The 6,004-nt window shown below is 40.6% G+C and overlaps 1 protein-coding gene across 1 annotated transcript in view; it reads right to left on the minus strand.

The window, feature by feature from the left end:
• The window catches only part of NIP7 (nucleolar pre-rRNA processing protein NIP7), a 68,946-nt gene that overhangs the window by 27,666 nt on the left and 35,276 nt on the right, over nt 1–6,004 (minus strand). The window lies entirely within an intron of this gene.

Raw genomic sequence — 6,004 nt, forward strand, 5'->3', positions numbered from 1 at the left:
TGTCACCTTTATGACTTTGGGTATATCCACAGGCCACCTGTATTTACATCATACTTTTCTTTATATGACTCATTATTTTTTACCTAAAAACTTGCTTAAGCTTTGTCCTGAGCAATAATATCGAAGTAATGACATGCCTGATGAGTGATGTATGATGTGTGTATATGCGTATGTGTGTGTTTCAAATGCGTGTTTTAAAAAGTTCATAGTTATTAATATTTTAAAAATATTAGTTGGTGTATGTTTAAGAAAAATCACCCAGTTTTCCCCTCGTTTCACTTTCACACAAAATGCTTTACTTCTGACACTTGTGGTCACCAAATGTATGGGGTTTCTTCCCCACACCAAGCAATTCTTTGTGACACCACCTGGATGTTCTACAGTTTAACTCCATTACATACAACTTCTGTCCAATGTGTCTACAAATCAGAGGTTGCCATGATCCCCCCCCCCCCCCCCGGTTTCCATTAATTTCCTGCTCACAGATTGCAGGAAAACATTTACGTTTACCAGTTTATTAAAGGATATGATTAAGAATAGAGATGAACATTCAGCTGAAGAGATACATAGGGCAAGTTCTGGGAGGGTCCCCAGCACAGGAGCTTCTGTCTTGGTGGACTTGAGGTATGTCACCCTCCAGTTACATGGATGTGTTCACCAACCTAGAAGCTCTCTGAACTCCGTACTACTGGGATTTTATGGAGGCTTCATCATGTACGCATGAGAGATCATGAACTCCATTTTTAGCCCTTCTCCCTTCTCAAGAGAATAGGGGAAGGGGTGGAAAATTCCAAGTTTCTAATCATGGCTTGGTCTTTCTGGTGACCAGCTCCCATCTAGGAGCCACCTGAGAGCCCACCCAGAGTTATCTTTTTAGAACAAGAGATGCTCCCAGTGCTCTTATCACTTAAGAAATTACCAGAGAGGGGCGCCTGGGTGGCTCAGTTGGTTAAGCAACTGCCTTCGGCTCAGGTCATGATCCTGGAGTCCCTGGATCGAGTCCCGCATCGGGCTCCCTGCTCGGTAGGGAGTCTGCTTCTTCCTCTGACCCTCCCCCCTCTCATGTGCTCTCTCTCATTCTCTCTCTCTCAAATAAATAAATAAAATCTTTAAAAAAAAAAAAAAGAAAGAAAGAAATTACCAGAGTTTTAGAAGCTCTGTGCCAGGACCCGGGGGCAGAGACCAATATATCTATATTCTACTATCTCACAGTGTACTACTTAAAAAATCTCCCATAGAAGACTGGAAATGTCCTGTTCTAGACAGGAAGTTATTAGGGTCTGCAGCTTTCTTCAGCCTCTTTTGAGTCAGGAATCATGGTAAGGTTTCATAAAGCATAACATTTATTGGGGACCTTTGCCCTCTACTCACTGTAGAAAATTAGGAAAATACAGAAAAGTCTAAGGAAGAACAAATCTGAAATCTCTTCTTGTTCTATCTTGGTTAATACAAATAGATCTGGATTTAAAATCAGACTCAGACATAAATTCATTATAACGTCTTGGACAAGTCATTTAACCTCCTGGAGCCTCAATTTATTCATCTGTAAAACTGGCATAATACATTTTTTGTAGGATTTTGATGAAGATTAAATGAAATAATAGCATTTAATTACCCTAGCATGGTAAGTGATAAATAGTAAATGCTCAAAAAAGTATTTTACAGGGGCGCCTGGGTGGCTCAGTGGTTAAGTGTCTGCCTTCGGCTCAGGTCGTGATCCCAGGGTCCTGGGATTGAGCCCCGCATCGGGCTCCCTGCTCTGCTGGGAGCCTGCTTCTCCCTCTCCCAATTCCCCTGCTTGTGTTCCTTTTCTCACTGTGTCTCTCTCTGTCAAATAAATAAATAAAATCTTAAAAAAAAAAAAAGTATTTTACAGATTATAACTTCCATAAATGTGTGGTCATATTATATGTTTCTATCCCTTTTCTCTTATTTTATCTTGAGCACGAAGTAATCTTTGAGTACATAATTATTTATTTTTGTGGGAGGGGCAAAATTTTTATCACAGAATAAAATTCCTTACTATGAACACACCATGACTTATTTAATAATCTTATTATTGGCTCTTTCTAGTTCTACTGTATACTGTAAGTAATGCTGTGATGAAAATCCTTGCACTTAAATCTTTGTGCTCATTTACAATTATTTCCATAGAATGAATTTCTAAACAATGGAAGTTTTATGGCTCTTGGTTTTTTATTTGGTTTTATTTTGTTTTGTTTTCCTGAATTGCTCCCTGGAAAGGTTTTATAGATTTACACTTTCAGCAGCACTGGCTGAAAGTGCTTGTTTCACAGCACCCTCCCTCACACTGGGTATTATTTTTTTTTTCTAGACTTGCTAACTTAATTAACATGTATCAGGCATTGTTTACAGGCCTTATCTCATTTCATCTTCACTACAACCCTATGAAGTGTCCATTTGGTAGTCTGTACTCTTTAGCAGGTGGGGGAAACAAGATCCATAGAGGTTAAGTTCTTACCCAAGCCAATAAATTTTTAGGCCAGGAAAAGCCTGATCATTAACTTGCTGATCATTAACTTGCTGACTGTAGCTTTTCCCCTATACCACCCTGCCTCCTGCTGGTGTCCAGAGGGAGGGCAGGAAGCACTGAAGTTCCTCAAAGCAGAATCCTTAACTCAGAGCTGGAGTGTTTGTGGTGAGTAAAGAGTGATGTCGCGACAATCATAGGATGGTGGGACTTTGAAAAATGAGGAGAAAACTCAACAAGCTTTATACTTAATATTTATGCGCTTTATGTAAGTTATAACTTAATTTAAAAAGAAAAGGAAAAATGAGAATTTTGATAGAAAAGAGGAGGAAAGACTTTTCAGACAGATAGTGGATGAGCTCACAGAAATAGCTTACACTTACTGAGCCCATACAACCAGCCAAGCCTTCCACGAAGGGCACTGGAAATAGTAACTCACTTAATTTTCATACAATCCCCATGAGGCACCTCTGTTATTTATGCTTGACAGATAAGAAAACAGAAGTAGGAGAGAGACGGTTAAGCATTTTTTAAAATTTATTTATTTGAGAGAGAGCGCGCACACACTCGAGCAGGGGGAGGAGCAGAGGGAGAAGGACAAGCAGACTCCACAGTGAGCTCAGGGCCCAACGCAGGGCTCAAGGCTCAGTCCCAGGACCATGAGATCATGACCTGAACCTAAATCAAGAGTCAGACGCTCAACTGACTGAGCCACGCAGGCTCCCCAACGGTTAAGTAATTTGCTCAAGTTTACATGGCTAACAAGCGGAAGAGTCAGAATGTGAGGCAGGTAATTTGGCTTCTGGTTAAGATAGGCAGGCTGGGATGGCAAAGCAGCCAAAATCACCAAAGATCTGTCAGACTTAGAGGCCTCTCCCTATTCTGGAATGTCCACAACATAGAGATTTTGAAAGACCAGGATCCTATACAGATTCAGGTCTTTGCCTAATTAATTCAAGGGTCTAGCATGTGATTTCACAACCTCAGTGATGCTGCTACTTGCCCTCCTGAGTTGTCCTTTAATAGTCCCAAACTGGATCTCTGCTGGTTCTAATCCAGTGAGGCAGGTAGAAAAGTCTTTTACGCTCAACCAGTTACTGGACCTCTCAGGGAGGTGGCACATCACTCCCACAACCAGGATTTCTCTATTTGGTCCAGGTGCTGGGTGGTGAATTCCAAGGGCATCAAAGATACCTATAGGTGATTCACATCCTATGTCCCCACTTCTTTCCTACACCGACTCCAGGCCCACTCAGTCCTCTGGAAATGCTCCTTGTTCATTTATTCCCCCACCTGCGGACGATATGGACAATGATGCACCCAATGAAGGAATGGGAATGGACTCTCCAAAGTCTATGTGGCAAACCCATCACAGAAATGAAAAAGAAGAAGAAGTAAGTAAGGTTCAGGAATGTGTCCAGCAAGGTGAGGGCTGAAAGTGGATTTGGAACTGGAGTTGGACAAGAAGAGAACCTGGAGAAGGAGAGAGGGACCATGATATTTTTTTTTTTTTTTAAGTCCTCTCCAGGCTGATCTACAAGGACAGAAAAGGAGAAAAGAACTCAGGGAAGATATCCTGTACAGTCCTAAAATTATGTAGTCAGCTGTTCTGTATCTAGAAAATCATGACACAAATACACAAGAAATGGGAGGCAGCCCTAACTAATAAGAATGTTCCTATTTCAGTAAATATGGTTTGCTGGTGGGTAGGAAATTAAATTGCAGTAAATATAATTTGCTGGTGGTATGGTTTTTCAATGTGTTATCAAAAGCCTTCCTCATGGGGCACCTGGGTGGCTCAGTCGTTAAGCGTCTGCCTTCGGCTCAGGTCATGATCCCAGGGTCCTGGGATCGAGCCCCGCATCGGGCTCCCTGCTCCGCGGGAAGCCTGCTTTTCCCTCTCCCACTCCCCCTGCTTGTATTCCCTCTCTCACTGTGTCTCTCTCTGTCAAATAAATAAATAAAATCTTTAAAAAAAAAAAAAAAAAGCCTTCCTCATGTGCCTAGTCAACTCCAACCTCAAGAAATATGTCAGGCCCTGGGCTAGGTTCCAGGATGTAGGGTGGACAAGTAGACAGGGTGTCCACTTCCCAAAGCAGCTAACTCTAGATATGTATTTCAGGAAGGATGAAATATTAGATGCTAAGAAGGGAGCAACAGGGGGTTTAACCCAGCCCAGAAAGTCAAGAAAGGTTGAAATTCTCTTAAATGAGGCTTGAAGGACAAGAAGGACTTAGGCTAGAATAGACAAGATGAAGGCTCCATGCCGATTGAGTAGCAGGTGAAAAGGAAATGACAGAAGTTCATACACACACGTGAGCACAAAATGATGTTGACAAATAGGCAACCTCTTCAAGCTTTAAACATCATGTTAAAGCGTCTGCAACTTGTTCAAAAGCAAAAGGGAACTGCCAAAGAGTAACAAGTGAAATATTTTGATATGTGTTCTACTGTGTATCCTTTGACTAATTCCACTTTAAGGAAAGAATCCTAAGGAAATAATTATAAATTTGTGCAACTATACCGTTAAAAGTGTGTTTCTAATATTGAGATTGTCTAAAATTAGAAAATTTTGAAATAACCTAAACCTCTTATAGTAGGGGCTTAAATGAAGAAAACTTTGGTTCACCCATACATTAACAGCTATATAGCTGTTAAAGACACTGTGGAAAAAATATTTAATGGCATGGAAAGATGTTTGTTATATGTTAAATGAAAAATGATTATATAAAATATATATAACACCGTTTTTAGTAAAAAAAAAAAATATATATATATATACACACACACACAGTACGTACAAAAGACACTGGAAAGCTATAAAACTGCACGTCAAATTATTCTTTCCTGTGGGATTATGGGTGATTTAAATGTTAATCCTTTTGCTTATTTTTTTTCTAACATGTTACTTTTGTGATTAAAAAAATTATATGTCTTATATGTCTAGAGGCTTCTGGGGTGCCGGTCATAATCTATTTCTTGACCTCGATTGGGTTTACACTGGCCTTTGTTTTAAATTTTTTGTTTTGTTTTGTTTTAAAGATCTTATTTATTTATTTCACAGAGAGAGATAGCGAGGGCAGGAACACAAGCAGAGTGGGAGAGCGAGAAGCAGGCTTCCCACTGAGCAGGGAGCCCGATGCGGGGCTCATCCCAGAACCCTGGGATCATGACCCCAGCGGAAGGCAGACGCTTAACGACTGAGCCACCCAGGCACCCCTAAATTATTTGTTAAAAAAATAATTTGTTTAAAAATGTAAATCTGTTCAATAAACTTTCTTTTATAAAATGTGTGTTACATTTCACAATTTTGTGTTTAATAAACTGCACGTATTTCTTTTTCAATATCTTATACGTAGTCCCAATATCTTAAAGCGTTCCATAACTTCGGAGCAAAGTCGACACTTAACCGCAAACCCGCTCGCTTCACCCGCCTAGACGGCTTGGACTTCAAGCCCCAGCAAGCATTGCGGCCTGCACATCGGGAACTACGGGGTCTGAGACGGGGTTAGG

This window comes from Halichoerus grypus, chromosome 15, assembly GCF_964656455.1.
Source record: "Halichoerus grypus chromosome 15, mHalGry1.hap1.1, whole genome shotgun sequence".
Taxonomy (NCBI): Eukaryota; Metazoa; Chordata; class Mammalia; order Carnivora; family Phocidae; genus Halichoerus; species Halichoerus grypus.